Source organism: Protopterus annectens, chromosome 8.part0 (assembly GCF_019279795.1).
Source record: "Protopterus annectens isolate FY-2018-M chromosome 8.part0, PAN1.0, whole genome shotgun sequence".
Lineage (NCBI taxonomy): Eukaryota > Metazoa > Chordata > Ceratodontiformes > Protopteridae > Protopterus > Protopterus annectens.
Window position 1 is genome coordinate 1,510,454,848 of NC_056741.1, and position 17,394 is coordinate 1,510,472,241.

The window sequence follows — 17,394 nt, forward strand, 5'->3', positions numbered from 1 at the left end:
ACCTTACTGAGTTATTGGACAAAGGTTTGTCCTTCTCTTCTATAAAGGTTCATGCTGCAGCAATTTCTGCTCAATATGACTGTGACCCACCTTTATTTTCTCATCCTTTGTTTAAGCAATTCCTTAGAGGGGTAAAGAATATAAGACCCCCACGTAGAGCTCCTACTCCTGCTTGGGATCTCAATTTTGTGTTGGAGAAACTCTCTCTACAACCTTTTGAGCCTGCAGCGACTGCCGAGTTGAAATATTTATCATGGAAGACTGCTTTTTTGTTGGCCATTACCTCTGCGAGAAGGGTTTCTGAATTACAGGCCCTTATGGCGGTTGAGCCTTTCTTAATTTTCCACAAGGATAGGGTGTCTTTGCGTACTAACCCTTCCTTTATGCCTAAAGTGGTTTCTAGTGTGGCTTTAAACCAAACTATTCATTTGCCTACTTTTTATGCAAACCCCAAAATAAAGGGGAGAAGATTTTGCACACTTTGGATATACACAGACAGTTGCGTTATTATTTGAGCAGAACTAAAGGGTTCAGGCAGTCTCAGCAGTTGTTTGTTTCATTTGCTTGGGGTTCTCAGGGCAAACCTGTTTCAAAACAAACTATTTCTAAGTGGATTGGTTTTTGTATTGCTTTCTGTTATTCCCATCATGGTAAGGAGATTCCAGCTGGGATTAGGCCTCATTCCACTAGGGCTACTGCCACTTCTACAGCTTTTTTAAGGGGGGTGGCTACTAAAGATATTTTGGAGGCAGCTACTTGGAGTTCAGTGCATACTTTCACTAAGCATTACCACCTTCCACTTTACTCTAAATCTAGGGCTGGATTTGCCACTGCAATTTTACAGGGTATTTTGGCAGCTCCTAATGCTTTATAGTTTTGCCATCCTCCCTTACCTCTGCTTTGGGATTCTACCCATATGTAAGGACTGCAGCAATGTGAGATGAAGAACATAGTACAGTTTTGTACCTACCATAAATGTAGATGTTCGAAGATCCACATTGCTGCAGTCCAATTTACCCTCCCTCCTTCCCCTCTGTAGTTGGAGGTGGTTGTGTGGTTTGGGTTGTATATATTGTAAATATGGTTACTGCAGGGGTGGTTTGTTGTTTTTTGGCTTTGGCCTTTCTTTTTAGGGCCTTCTGACATCTGGGGCAAGAAAAGACTGAGGATATGACGTCAGTCATGCGCTTTTGTACCCTGACGTCCTGATGTCAGTTTTAAGCGCCTTGACCGACGTCAGCCTAATACTTTGGTATTCGGGCCGACCGAGGACAGCGGATTACCCATATGTAAGGACTGCAGCAATGTGGATTTTCGAACATCTACATTTATGGTAGGTACAAAACTGTACTTTCTACTTAGACAAGACAAAACCCTTCAAGACAGTCTGACCAACTGCTTGTCTTTTCTCATCCTAGAGCCCTTGGCAAGGCAGTGTCAAAACACACAATTGCCTCTTGGATTTCTAAGGATATTGCCTTTCATGGAAAGCAACTGAGTTCATCTGTAAAGTCCCATTCCTCCAGAGCAGCGTCCTCTTCAGCAGCCTTCTTCAAGGGCGTGGATTACGCTTCTATTCTAGAGGCTGCAACTCTGTCCTCTATATATACCTTTACCAAGCATTACAAACTGGATTTCGTCTCCAGTGCTAGAACAGGGTTTGCTAGATCTATTCTGCAGGATCTCATAGACTCTGCTTCCCAACCTACCCCCCTATGTCACTTCCTAGGTAGCCACCGAGTCTAATATTAACTAATCCGTTCATCTCCTATTATTTTTTCCCAATTTTTCAAATAAGGGTGAATGCATATTGTACCTTCTGGATGTTCATAGACGGTTAACGTTTTTAACCTTCACAATGCAACAGCATAGGAAAACTGACCAGTTTTTGTCTCCTTTTTTTATAATCGCATGGGTCAGGTGGTCTCAAAAATTACCTTGGCTAAATGGATTACTGATTGAATTTCAAGGTTTAGAGTTGCCTCATTCACTTGAATCTCATTTTGGGAGGTCCATGTCAACTTCAGCTGCCTTTTCTGCCAGAACTTCAATTGACGAAATTTGTGTAGCAGCCACTTGATCAGAAATCCATACCTTTGTTACTCTTACCTTGGTCATTATCTCTAGAAACAGAGCTTCTTTCGGTTCGGCAGTGCTCCGGCATGTCCTTTCATGAAGGCCTCCCAAGAGTTATGTAATTGGGGACCCATTTGTGAGGAAGAATGAAAAAGACATCATCAGATTTAGAAGTTATATACTTGCCATAACTTGACATCTGTGTTGTCCATTTTCATCCTTCCTCACCTTCCCTCCCAACCATCCCCTTTACAGTGCTTCTGAAAAACTTCTGGATGCCATAGGAACCTTCTGGTTCCTGGTTTGAGCCTCATCAGAATTTTTTTATCGCCTTTTGAGTGCTTATGCACATTGTGATGAATAACTGACAAGGCTGCAAACTCGATCTGAGGAGTTGAGGGGGTGGACTTGAGGTATTATGAGTAAAGGGAGGAACATGAGATTGGATCCAAAATCTTGTATAATGCACCAGAGTGTGATCAGAGGATTAGATCCTAGACCCATTGGGGCCTCTGCTGTTTGGGATATACTTTTCTGAGGTGTAGGCCAAAACCAGTGGGCTATGGCTGACCAGGTTTGCAGATGACTGCAAGCCTGGTGCTGTCATCAATTCCTCCTAGTGATGTGGACATCATCCAAGAGGGTCTCACCCAAACAGATGACTGGTGCCAGAAACATACCCTCAAATTGAATGTCAAAAAAATGCATCATCATCCCCTTTGGAGAAAGTGACATCCCCACAAATTATCACATTGATAATAATGTCCTAAGCAAGCATCAGTTGAGGGATTTGGGCACCCAGGTTCATACCAAACTGACTTTTGATCACCATATTGCCTCCGTTGTACGGAAAGCTTTCTACATGGCCCACCTCATTAGTAAGGGTATCTCATCCAGGGACAAGGTGGTCATAAAATCCCTGTATTCTTCCCTTATAAGACCCATTATTGAGTACATTGCCCCTTTCGGCATGCACCTCACAAAGCACATGCAGCAGCTGGAGAGACCACAGAGGTTCCTCGCCAGGAGAATCCAGGGTCTCAAACATCTAGCCAACACAGATAAGCTAAAGGCCCTGTCCCTCTACTCAGTCTCCTACAGACTCCTCAGCGGTGACCTCTGTCTGGCATACAAAGCAATCTCAGACTCTGCCCTGATGGGACTGCTACATAACCGCAAGTCAAGCTCCACTCAAGTAACCTGTACGGATGACCTCAACTTGGTCTGTGACATCAATAGGACTTGTTGGGACAGATTTGTGTCCCAGAGATTCCCCCTTTTGTGGAATAGACTCACTCTTCAGGTCAAGCAGAGTACCTCATTAACCTTTTTAAAGTGCAAACTGGATAACTGGATGGGGAACAGAAAATACACCCCTGGGATTCCACCTGTGTCCCTGCTGGACAGTGCTGTAAGGTGCTGACTTGTTGGATCATGGGCTAAGTTCTTGGCTAGGCTTGTAAGGGCCTCAGGGCCAATAGCCTAGTAACTTCCTATGATCCTGTGGTGAGGAAGAATGAAAGTGGACAATACAGATACCGAGTTATGGTAAGTACATAACTTCTAATTCCATTGGCATAATTACAATTCTTGCATGGGTGGGTGCCCCTTACCACTTGCAAACTCATATCCTTAATAACAGAAGTAACAAAACTTAACCATCTATAGCACCAGACCTCTCAACCATACTGAATTCCTCGGTATTTACCGGCTTTGGGGACAAAATAATGGAGTGCCATGCATTCCCATATGGCCTGTTTAATTTCCAAATTTCCCGGGTTGTTTTTAAAAATTTGGGGGAGGGGTGAATTTTGCTGATGTCATCACGTGCAGGGATACGAGCAATGTCAGCTTTATGAACAGACTGCCAGCCTGTCGAAATATGGCTGAGGGCTGGAGGGGGGTGTGCCTGTGTTTAACGTGTTACCTGTGTTTTTCCTTCCACCCACACAAGAGATTGCCGTAAATCTCCTACTGTTTTGCAAGTAAGTTTGGTAAACTTAATTATAGCTGCTGTAAGGAGGCCCCTATCGCATCTGTGCTCTTCCTGTCCACCCACACAAGCTATTTGCAAGTTCATATTGGAGCTGGAGTTATCATTTTACAGTGGGCGTGTTGATAATATTGCATATGGAGCTGAGCTGGAGTTATCTGTGGTCTTCCTGTCCACCCACACAAACCGTTAGCAAGTTCTTATTGCATATGGAGCTTGGAGCTAGAGTTATCTGTGTGAGATAGTATTGCAAATGGAGCTTGTCATTTTATTGCTGATAGTATATGGAGCTGAGGTGGAGTTATCTGTGCTCTTCCTGTCCACCCGCACAAGCCGTTTGCAAGTTTGTATTACATATGGCTTTTGGAGCTGGAGTTAGTTGTCTGTGTGTGATAGTATTGCATATGGAGCTGGAGTTATCTGTGCTTGTCGTTGTTTTGCTAATAGCATTGCATATGGAGCTGAGAGGTGTGCTCGTGTCTGTGTGTATAATGCCCCAGTTAGGTATACCTGGTGGTTAGGGTTACTCAGGCTCAAACTCTGTACCTTTGGTACAAGAAGCAAGAGCCTGACTTATTTACCCATCCCACCACTTGTGATTCAAGGAGTTGATGATTCCATAGCTCTCAACTGTCCAGATTTTCATAGAATGTTTGGCTCGTACTTTTGGTCTGTTTCTCTTAAAATTTGTGGTTTTCTGGCAAATCATTTAGAGCTGAATTCACTAAACAGTGATAGCCATTTGAGTTTGTGTTCCTATCTTTCAGGAAATACATGGTAGCACAAAATGTTTTATTGTAGCAACTTTCTAAGATTATACAACCAATGTTTAAAAGGTGTCCCTGGTTTTGCCCCCCCCCCCCCAATTCTAGCTTTTTCTAGATTTCTTGTGCTGCTTAGTTCTTCAGAGGGAGAGAAGTTTAGTGCTGCTTATGCCAAGTCTGTGTTAGTAGCACAGCAGGTAGTGTATTTTGATGCAGAAGACTGTGGGTTCTACTGCCACAGTATGTAGATTGATTGCTGATATTGTACTGTGTTGTACTTTTAAAGGCGGTGGCTGGTGCAGTCCTGAGAATGTCCTGTTTGGCAAAGATACCCAGTAAATCTACATATCTGCTGGTTTCCTCAGTTTAAATCCAGCTCATTTATTTTCTGGCTGTAGAAGACTGAAACAGTTACTTTTATTTTTTATAAAATAATTGTATTTTAGTTTTGGAGTTTGCACAAGTTCAAAGTTTGATATAAGTTCAAATATTAATTTAAGTAAAACCCTATTCTGTTTATTTTGTGTGTAATATTTTGTCTGTTCTTCAATTTGCATTTAAAAGTTGGTATCTCACAATTCCACCAGAGTGGGTGGGGTTATATAATTATGTATGTAAATTTTGTTGATCAGCATACATATTTGTACCTATTTTTCAAGTGTCTTTGTCCAGATTTTTTATGATTTCAGGTTGAGAGGTATGTGTAGCACAGCTGCCGCTTTAAATTTCATTTTTTAAAGACTGTCCTAGGACATGAACCAACAATCTCTTTGAATATCAGATGTCACTAAGGCCAGCTCTCTCTTATAATGTTTATAGTAGATCTAGAATTACTGGAATAGGTCATAGTATTAGGAAGGGAATTACAAGCATCTATCATTCTTTCAGATGTTTCCTAACAAGTAAGATTTGTATATATTGCAGCGCTATGATGTCTGACCTCATGGAGTGCATTATTCACCTCTTTTTGTCTGTAACCCCTTTCTAGGAAGTCACCATATATCACAGTAGCTTCAGTCTGAAAGATTGCATTGTCAGATGTTAGGTTATATAGTGTACAAAACTGCCCTTTCAAAATATTCTTGAAAACATAACCTGTATGAATGCTGTCGCAATGTAAATCGCTCTTCTTCCTAGTATCCGTATATCAGCTTTATATGTGGGAAGGGAATAAATATAAAATAATTCAAAAATTGAGAGGCTGGATACTCTGGGTTATGGATAGTAAGGTACAAGCAGTGAAAACTGTTTTACTCCCTTCAGTTGTATATACAAGTCAGAAGTATTTTTATCAACAGATGAGAAGTTGTGATTAAAAATTGAGAGTTGAATGAATTTATTTGGGTGGTGTCGAGAGCAAGATTCTTATAAGTTAAGTGATTCTCCTTGTAGAATAAGGTGGTTTAGGATTACCTGGTTTTTAAAGGATACTTTGGAGCTGCATAATTAAAGCTTATGTACATAAGGAGAAGGTTTTAAACGAAAATAAATAGTGATGATGAAGATGAAAGGTGATGGGGGGGTCAAGAAATGGGGAGAAAAAAGTAGAATTTTTAGATGTAAATCTTTAATGACAGCAGCAGCAGAAGCAACCATACATAATATAATTTAGCTGAAAGGATTCCACGGACGAACACAACACGGAAATGGAGAAAGGGAAATTTACCAATAGGAATGAGTGCATGTAGGGGCATATAAAATTGGCAAGGGGGTCTGGAATTTACTGGCAGAAATTAGCAAAGGAAGAACTGGGAGCAAATAGGGAAAGAATGGTAATAGGATGAGTCTTAGCAGAAGTTTTGACTGCAGGGTAGAGATTGCCTTCCTAATTACTAAGTGAAGAAGTAGCTCTGGTGTAGTTTTTTGTTGAGTCTAAAAACAGAAGCTGCATTTTAAAAGGGGATAATTGGAAGGGCATATAAAATATTGCATGAGAACTATTGGAATCTGTCAGAGGAGGTTAGAAAAGATTGGGAAAAGAGACTGGAAAGCCAATATACAGAAGAACAGTGGAATGACTTGTGTGGTTCTGAAATATGCAACAAAGTCCTAAAGGTTTAGGATTTTTGCATGGAATTGTTTGCCCATGTATTTTTATACTCCAGGTAGACTTCAGAGATTTTTTTGTCAGGTAGCAAATGCTGGAAATGTGATAAGAAAGAGAGATGTAATTGGGAACATGTTTCTTGGGAGTGTTGAGTTGGCAAATTTAATAACATTCCCTGCAGAGTATCTTGTCAGAAGTGTTGGGTGAGCAAATGGTCGTGACTTAGCAAATTCTTCTTTTGAGCTAGAATATAGGATCTGAATTGCCTAGCTGTATTAAGGCCCTTAGTTAAGTTTAATGCTGTTGGCTGCCAAAAAATTACTAGAAAATATAAATCAAAATCTAAACAAATTGTGAATTGAAGTGTTTAAAGAATATTAAATAACTGACTGACTAGGATCTTTAGAAAAGGGAAGGAACAAATTGCTTAGAAGTAAATGTAATTTTTGGAAACCGTCCGTGCAGAATAATGTTCAGGTGGAGTGAGTTTAAGGATGACATGAAGTGAGCAATTTGTTTTACTGTTGGAATGAATGAAAATTGTTTAAAAAATGTTTACTGCTTGAAAATAACAATGGGCGATATTGTTATGGTTTGTTTTCTATTGATGTATGTGGATTTATTTTTCTAAGTGTGATAAATTTTTAATAACAATGTTTAAAAAAAAAAAGAGAAAGAAGGAAAAGAGAAAAAAGGTTGCCTGGCGAAACAGAAACTTGCCACTTTGGACCACATGATATCAGTCCGTATTTCAAAAAGTGAAAGGTAGGGGAATGGTAGGGAAAGGTACCTTTAGTAGAAAATGAAGAAACCTAGTAAGAGGGTTCTTCAGACATGGAGTGTGTGGCCTTAGAGACCCTGCTATTCCTGCACAGGCTCGAGGAAATCATGTTCCCAGCGAGCTGCGATTTTATCTGAAGCTTCTCCAAACACAGTATGGTGTCCTTACCTGTGTTATCACTTTGGAGGCAGACAGTGGACTCCTAGCTGTGGAGGCTTGCTACGTCTCATCAGTTTTTGTAACTTTTATATGGCCTTGCTACGTCTCATCAGTTTTTGTTACTTTTATGTGGCCAAATGACAGTTTCAGGGCATTCTTGGCAGATACCATTTTGTTGCGTATTAATGAACTTCTCGGGGTTTGATCTTGCCCTCTGCTTTGCAGGATATTCTTGACATGTTAAGTAAGCACTCACAAGTAGCAGGTGATTCCATTCTAGAGATGAAGGGGTTGTAGCCTACATGAAACAAATATACTCATCTGTAAGTTACTGTGAAATGAGGGTCTCTGCTTCCATGTTGGAAGTTGTCACATTAGGGAAGTCTTTGAAACTGGGAGAACATTTCAAATGTTTTTGGGGGTTAGAAATTTAGCAATTTGCCAGAAAAGTTACCTTTAACTATCTGGCTTGGAGAAGCCCAGCCTCAGTGGCTCTACCCACTTCATTTGCGCCAAATGCATGCCTCCAAAGACCAGTAAAAGGACAACTAATTGTATAAAAATCTAGTAGCAGACCTTACAATTGGACATGGCCGAAGGGTGCAAGTTTGCAGCAGGGAGCACCTAAGTATGGTGTGTAACTGTTTTAGAAAATAGGTATGTATATCTACCCTTGAAATCAGGACCATAAATTGCCAGTCCCATATGATTCAGTATCTGCAGACATTCTCAGGCAAATCATGGACTAGTCAAAGGCTCTAGATGGAAAAGTCTGTCCTTTTTAGCCGTATGTTAACTCAGATTGCTCTAATGGTCAGAAAGCATGAGTTTAGTTGTGGCTTTGATGGTTTAGTGGGTCACCCAAAGGCACAGTTTTCGCAAGGCATATCTGCTAAGAAATCCTACCTACCCCAAATGTGAAGGTTCAGTGAAATAAATCCTGATAAACCCAGATGCATTGAACTCTGCTGTTCGGCACTTCTTTCTTGGACATGCGTAAAATTTTGGAAGAGAGGAAAAAAAATATGTAGTCTACGAAACAGCTTTTTCACTCTGAATTTCAGGTGGTTACAGCAGAAATTAATCCACTAAACAGTGACAGGCAATCTTGGATAGAGAAATTAAAGCAAAAAAAAATTTGAAAATGGCCAGCAAGCTTGGAGTGATGGAAGAACCTGCAGCAGGTAGTGAGGCAGAGTAAGGCGGGACAAGTCCTAAATAAGCAATGATTGGAAATTTACTCTGCTGGCTGCCATCACCTTTCCATTGTTTTCTGAGTATCAAGTTTCCTACTTCAAGCAGCATGGCTTGACCTCAGACCTCTGAGTACTTTGTTTACAAGGTAGAATTCAGAAGGTATCAACCTTTTGCTGTTCATGCCCTTTCTGCCTCCCAGACAGATCACCACAACTCTTCCCTTTCTGGAACAGCTGCTGAGAAGTAAGGCTGTAGGTTCTCATTGCAAGAGGCACAAAAAGGCTTCTACTCAATGCTGCTTCTAGCTCTAAAAGGTGGTCCCTACAAGACCTATCCTGGACCTGTCTGGACTGAACAATTATTTAGGGTCAAAGTGTCAGTGTGTTAATACTGCAGCTCCTTCTCCCATTACATCTTAAAGATTGTATGAGTAGTAAGCTAGAATTTCTGCATTTCAATGTGCCTGAGTTTAGCAGAAACATGGTTCCTCAAAACTGCTCAACCTTTCCCAGGTTTTGCTACTTCGAGCTAGTCGTATTAAGTAAACGAGCTAGTCGTATTAAGTAAAGGAGTGTGAGGTGCACAGCCTTTTGCAGAAGGGTTGGTGGGGGGCTGTACCCACCACGGTAACATAATTTTCTTATTTCAGACTTTTTATAGCACATTCAAATAACCATATTTTCAGCAAACTGAGACTTGATTAGACATATAGTGTTCTATTAAGCATGGATATGAGTCATTCCTGTGTATCTCTGTTTACAGGGGCCATAGGTGCTTCCTCTCATTTGTGGCAGGAAATGAATGCTGCCAGTTTACTTTGTACCTTTTTGCCTTTCCACTGTGTCCATATTTACCAAGTTCCTAGTACCAGTATTTGCCCCTCTTACAACCAAAGATGTCCTTTTCCCATGTTTCAGTATTCATAACGTGAGAGAGTCCCTGGCTAGGTTACCCAAACATCCGGCCAGTATACCAAAGACTTAAACTACCACAAGGTATGTGTGATGTTGCACATAGGTTAGCAGCCGATGTAGGCCATAAAAGTGACATCTGCATGTACCATCCTCAGAACTTCTCTGCCTCCAGTCCGAACACCATCTTCTACCTTTCATTTGATGGCTGAGTGGTTGCTGTTTCAGATAAGTAGCCTGTTGGGGAATTTAATTGTGTTTTCTTGCTGCTGCATGTTTTTCGAGGTTAATATCATCCAAGAAAGGCAAGTGCCATTGTGGAAGACAAATTCTACGCAGATAACCACGATCAGTGTCTTTTCTGTCTGGGGACCACTCGTGACTGTAAGGATGGTGCGATTTGTCAAGTGTTTGTCCCTAAGATGCTCAGCAGTCGTCTTTCTGACCTGAACATCTGCCTCGAGAATCCGAGACTCGAGCGACCAGCGCTTGCATTGGAGGGTACGTTCGGTTCTGTCTGGTGAGTCTCCGATGAAGAAGGTAAAAAAGATTAGGCCTGAATCTTCAGCTTCACCTCTGAACCCGTATGTCCCTCTCGAGGCCAGTGAAGGCCCGGTGGTCCGTGTGATGCCTGGTTCTCTTCCTGCAGTGGGTACTGGTTTGGAAGTCATTAAGGAGAGTTCTGTTAGCACATCTTCAGAGGTCTCGCAGATATCCATTCAGGATGGTAAGGGGGAACCACAGCTCACTTTTATGGACATCCCTCGCAATACTTCTCCTGGCTTAGCCGTTGATGACTGTCCATCTTTTCCGGAACGTAGGTCTACGTCGGCCCGTCCATCCCCAGCCTAGGGTTGAGCCTCCTCTTAAAAAGAAACAAAAACATGTTTGTATCTCTCAGGATCCTTCCTCAGACTTTCTAGCCTTTTCTCAGGGAATTTTTAATGCTTTTCTAGCAGATTCCTCTGTTCAAACTCCTACTCCAGTTTCCCTTCCTCCTCCTTTGCTTAGGAGCTCTGCTGTGGAACAGGAGGCCTCTGAAGAAGTTTCATCTCAGATGAGTCTTTGGCTTACTCAGCACAAATTGATTCCCCCTTGGGTAGTGTCTCCCCTGAGGAAGATAAATCCTTTGGAGAAACAATGCCAATAAGAGACTTTAAGTGGGAAAGGTCACAAGTTTCAGAAGTGCAGAATAGGTACTATGACCTCTTACAGATGGATTCCCCTTCTCCTGCAGCTTGTTCCACCTGCGCTACCTGCTCTTCAGGATATTTTCCTTTCTCTATCCAAAAATCCAGATTTACAACCTCCAGCCCCGAAAAAGCCAGATAGGTTTTATAAGGTCCCCCGAGGACAGCAAATTTCTTTTCAGATATCCCCCTTGCAGATCCTGCTGTGGTTTCTGCGTTTCCGGATAGATTTTCCAGATATTTGCCTTCCACTATCCTTATTCCCTCAGATAAAGACAGCAAGATGATGGAGACGATAGGCAAAAAAAGTCTACACAACCTCTACTTTGGCCTTCAGGGCCATTAACTGACACAGTTGTGTCTCGTATGTTTTGTGTGTTCTGACTCTGCTTTCTCAGCCTTCAGAACTGCTGACAGATCTTCCAGATTCTGCAGCCGAAGCGCAGCTTTCTTCTCTCTTAACAGCCTCCTGCCAAGTGTCTAGACACTCCTCCATAATAAAGTGCAGTTACGATGCAGCTGAGGTATCCGCTAGATCAGCTGCATCTGGATCTGTCCTTAGGAGATATTAGGCAAAAGCTGCAATCTTAGCCAAGAATGATGTCAAGGAAAAACTTATGGCTGCACCTCTTGACAGTTCTGTTCTTTTTGGTACTGATGCTGCTGCCCTTTTCAAATCCCTTCAAGAAAAAGGGAAAGAGTTACAGGAACTGAAACATATTTTAGTGTCCCCAGTATCAAAGTATCATAGGAATTATCCTCCCAAACCTCATTTTGTGCAGAAGAAAACCCATACCCCTCCCCTCCCTCACAAGAAAGGGACACACAAGCAGAGCTTTTCCAGATCTCAACCATCCTCTGCTCAAAAGCCCCCCTTTCCTGACAAGCCAGGTAGTCTGTAACTACCTGCCCAGTCTCTCCAACATTCCTCTTTCCCAGCACATTTCTCAATTTCTTCATGGGTAAGCATCATCACAGACAAATGGGTCCTTTCTGTTGTCCAAAATGGCTATTTACATTGTTTGGAAATCCATCCCTCCCTCCTTTCATGGGCATTCCTCAACCCTTCAAGACCAGCTTCTTGTTTTTCTTCAGGTGCTTCAAGACTTGATCCCACAGGGGACCATTCAGGAAGATTCCTCTCAGCAAAGAGGAAAAGGGCTCTATTCTGGGATGTTTCTAGTCCCCAGGAAAGATGGTCCCTGGAGACCAGGTCTAGATCTGCCTCAACTCAGTCTTTTTCTTCAGGTTCTCACCTTCCAGATGCTCGCCCTCTAAACTCTGTGTCCTGTCTTGCTTCCTCATGCCTCTGTGGTTTCTCTAGATATCAAGGATGCTTATCTTCATGTCCCCATTCACCCTCTGTTCAGGAAATTTTTACATTTTTTTCTGTTGCTTCTTCCCATTTTCAATTTTGTGCTTTGCACTCTGGACTCTCCAAGGCTGCAAGGGTATTCACAAAATGGTTGGCTTCTGTCATTGCCTTTTGCAGACTTCACAGAATTCTTATTTACCCTTACCTGGATGACCTGCTTATTCAAGCAAACCATCCGGGTAATTCTGCAACAGAACCTTCAAACCACCATATATCTGCTCCAAAGCCTGGGGTTCATTGTCAACTACAAGTCTTCCCTCAACCCTTCTCAGGATAAGGTTTTCCTAGGCTGCAGGATAAGGACAGACCTTATGATTGCTTTTCTCCCTCTGCAAAAAATGTATTCTCTGCTGACCTACTTTCAACAGTTGCTTCCTCTAACGTCAGTGACAGCCAGAGTATTTCTCAGAATGCTAGTGTTCTTTGCATCTGTTATCCCTGTGTTACCCTTAGCTAGACTTCACATGCAAAAATTGCAGTGGTATCTGAAATCACTCTGGTGCAAGCATGTTCATACTCTGGAGTTTCTTCTTACTCTTCCCTTGTCTGAAGAAAGAGTTACACTGGTGGATTAACAAATATTTCTCTGAATCCAGGTCTTCCTGTACAGGCCCCTCATCATGTGGAGGAGCTGTTTACAGATGCTATAGACATGAGGTGGGGAACGACTTTGGGTAACTTAAAATTTCAAGGCCTTTGGTCTCCCTTCATAAGGAAACAACATATCAGCATCCAAGAGTTGAGGGCTTTAATTCTTGCTGTTCAAGCTTTCCATTCATCTCTCCACCCAAGTCTCCTAAAACTGTTCACAGAGAAAACCACAGTACTTTTGTATGTGAACAAAGTCATACCTGCTCTGCAGGCTTGCCCTTGATTGCTTCTCAAGCAAAGGTCACATTACTAGCTGTTTACATTCCTTCAACTTAGAATGTTCTGGCAGACATTCTAAGCAGGTCCTTGACACAAGCCCATGAATGGATGCTTCACAACGATGTGTTTCTGGACATTCTCCACCGGTGGGGTTTTACTCAAACAGACTTCTCTGCCTCTTCCTTGAACAAACAACTTCCAAAATGTTGTGCTAGAGTCCCACATCTTCTGGTATGGAAGGTAGGCGCTCAGTCATTCTCATGGAAGGATATATTTCTTTATGCATTCTTCACCCTTCCCACTTATTCAGAAAATTCTGCTGAAAAATTCAGCAGGATAGACAAAAATCTCATTGGTGACCTCTCTTTGGCCAAGATACATTGGTTCCACCTTCTGCAATTAGCAAAGGCCAATCATCACAACTTACCTCACAGGGTGGATCTCCTCACACAAGACAAGGGATCTCTTATCCACCCACATCTAACATCTCTGAGCCTGATTCTGTGGGTGATGGGCTTCTGATCCCTTTCTGAAACCTTTTTTCCTCAGGACGTGTATCTAGTCCTGCAGGAGGCCAAGAAATCCAATACTTAGGAGGTCCTACTTGTCCAAGTGGCAGAAGTTTTCCATCTTGTGTCTTAAACGGCTAGATCCATTTTCAGTGGACATTCCCCTAGTTCGTTCTTATTTGTTTGAGCTGCTTAAGGCTGGATTGGCTTACTGTTCTTTTAAAGCCCACTTATCCGACATTTCTGCATGTCTGTCCCTATCTCCTCCTTTAGCGTTTAGGCTAGAGGTTAAGCACTTAAAGGCGTCCATCACATCAGACCTCCCAAGAGACCTGTTCTTCCTTCCTGGGATTTGAATTTTGTACTGGAAAAGCTTACTGAAGCTCCTTTTCAGCCTGCAGTCTTAGCTTCTTGGAAGTTTTGCACATGGAAGACTGTTTCGCTGGTAGCTATCACCTATGCTAGAAGAGTTTCTGAACTTCAAGCTTTAATGGCTTCCCAACCTTTACTCACCTTCCACAAGGATAGGATTTCACTCTGTACTAGCCCCTCCTTCATGCCTAAAGTGGTTATTGACTTGTCACTTCACCAATCTGTTCATTTACCTACCTACCTTTCCTTCCCCTCAAAATTCTATTGAAAGGGTGCTACATACCTTGGATGTACATAGACAACTCAGATTTTACCTAGACAAGACCAAGTCCATTAAGTAATCAGAGCAACTGTTCGTATCCTTTAATCCCAGGGTGCTGGGAAAACTGCTTTCTAAACGGACTATTTCCAGTTGGATCTCTAAGGCCATTTCCTTCTGCTATGTGTTCCATGGAAAAATACTCTCTTCCTCAGTAGAAGCTCATTCTCTTAGGGCTGTAGCTTCCTCTGGGGCCTTCTTCAAAGGTCTGGATACTGCCTTTATTCTGGAAGCAGCTACATGGTCTTCTGTCCAAACCTTAACCAAGCATTATATGCTGTATACCATCTCTAGTTCAAGAGCATGCTTTCCCAGGGCAGTTCTGCATGGATCCATGGAGACTTCCTCTGATCCAGTATCACTTTCCCTTTCATGAGTTTTGGTACTCTCCCTCATGTTATGAATACTGCAACATGGGAGTAGATGGACATAGAATAGTTATGTAAAATCTTACCATAACCATAGATGTCCTTCTTCCATGTTGCACTATTCTATCCCACCTTCCTTCCCCCTTAGTTCATGCTTTTCTTAGGATGATATTTTGTTTTTACCTCTTATCCTTGGGCTGGTGTTCTGACTGGGGAATTCAGCTCTGAGGATGCTGTGTGCAGATGCCACTTTTATGGCCTGTATCAGCTGCTGTCCTATGTGCAGTGTCACGCATACCTTCAATAGTTTGTCTTTGGTATACTGGCCAGACGTTTGAGTCTCCTAGGCAGGAATCCCTCATGTTATGAATACTGGAACATGGAAGAGAAGGACATCTGTGGTTATAGTAAGGTTTTACACAACTGTTCTGTATTGACATACATCTGTACTTGTATGACTGCCTGATGCTGGTTTTCTAATAAGGGCTCTAGAGTATGTGCTCCTGTGCTTAACCAACCTAGGAATCGCTTTGAGCCTGAAGATTTTGTGACCCAGCCTATACCAGGACCTTCCTGGGGTGGGTTGGGTAGGGCTGGATGCTGGAGAAGGTAAGCTGTTATTGCCCCTGATGTAAACTTTTTTTGTGCATTTGTTGCTCACTGGCATAGCACAGTAGAGAGAGCTTATAGGAAGTGTCTTTTTTTTTTGATGTAATGGTCTGCATAGCTGCATTAGTTTTAATGGATGTTCATCGTGTTTCACTGCTGCAGTCATTACACTTGGGTTATCCTGCCGTCAGGCGGTCCCGCAGTCGGCCAGAGTTCCAAAGTCTTGGTCTGGCGTCGGTTGCTGTCGCTTTCTCCCTGACTTTGGAGCGCCAGGGGTATATAAGATGCAGTCGACACCATTTTCTTCAGTCTTTCTTGCCGCGCGGTGCCCCAAGCAAAAGCAGTTCGCAAGTGCCGGTCGACTCCTGAGATTTTCAAATTCGAATTTCAGAACCGAAGTCTTTAATAAAGCTAAGTACCTCGTTGGAGAAACTTTTTCTTGCCTCAGACAGATGTCAGTAAAAGTTAATAATTGCATTTCTTGTGGGAAGCAAATACCTCATAAGGATTTTCATTCTTACTGTATTCCATGCCTAGGCCCAGACCACGACGTCACTAGCTGTCGGTTTTGTGCTAGATTTAACAAGCGCACTGTTAAACGTCAGTTTGATTTTGCTCACCATTATTTTGGCCTAAGGTTCAATTACACCATGCCGCCAGAACAACCGACGACCGGAGTACACAAAAAAACACAAAGACAAAGATAAGGGCAGGCATCCGAGGTCTAAAACTGACGATGAAGCCTCTTCTAGGCCAGTCGCCGGTTCTCAGTGAGGCGCGTTTGCACCTGTTTTACACCCGCTACCTCAGAGCCACAGGCCACCTCAGACTCCCACGTGGAGATTCCTAGGCCTTTGGAAACTCAAGGTATTGGGCCTATGGAAATTAACCCCTCAGATGGGTCTGGAGCCGCTGAGCAGGCATCGGCTTCTGAGGGTGTTTTCAGACCTTCACCAGCTTACCATCAAAACAACAACCAAGTCTAAAACTCCATTAAAGACAAAGAAACAAGTACAGCATTCACCTGGACAGGCCTCCATGCCTAAAAAACAGATGCTCAAAATGGCCAAAGACCTAATTACTCTGATCAGGGGTTCCCATCCCCCTCCTGATAAAAGGCCTAGGCAGGATACAGACTATGATTCCTCTGACCAGGTTTCCATTTCTTCTGATTCCTCTTCAGAGTAGGGATACTCTTTACCCCCCTATGAGGACTCTGATGCTGAAGAATCTATCCCTTCAGCCTCTCCTCCTGAGGATTGCTCTTTTGGGGAAACTTTACATACCATGAGGGAGCATTTCCATTGGGAGAGCCAGGATTATTCAGAATCCAAGAAAAGGCTCAGAGATTTTCTTTTATTGCCTCAGCACAGGCCCCTTGCTATTCCGCCTGTGTTAGATATTGTGGATGATGTGTTCTCTGAATCCAGTTTAACCCTGATTCTTTGCCCCCAGCATCAGTCAAGCCAGGTAGGTACTATAGAGTCCCTGACTCTCACAAATTTCTTTATAAAAACCCTGTTGCTGACCCAGAAACTATTTCCCAGGGTCCCAAAGGGGTAAAGGCTTCCACTGCTAAAAATCCAGTTCCCTCTGACAGGGATTCTAGAGCATTAGATAGATGGGGGAAGAAAGTTTACACTTCTGCAACTTTAGCAGTAAAGGCTTTAAATTGCCAGTTCCACATGCTTAAATACCAACAATATTTAATGTCTCTGTTAAAACAGAAAATGCTTACAAGCTCAGAAGGTCCTGACAATAAGGAAATGCAGGATTTATTGCATGCAGCTGAACAAGTGGGAAAACATACTCTGCAGTGTGGTTTTGATTTATTAGAGGCTTCTTGTAGAGCAG

The 17,394-nt window shown here is 42.5% G+C and overlaps 1 protein-coding gene across 1 annotated transcript in view; it reads left to right on the top strand.

Moving 5' to 3' along the window:
* Window positions 1-17,394, top strand: part of ARHGAP32 (Rho GTPase activating protein 32) — a 3,207,216-nt gene that overhangs the window by 402,091 nt on the left and 2,787,731 nt on the right. The window lies entirely within an intron of this gene.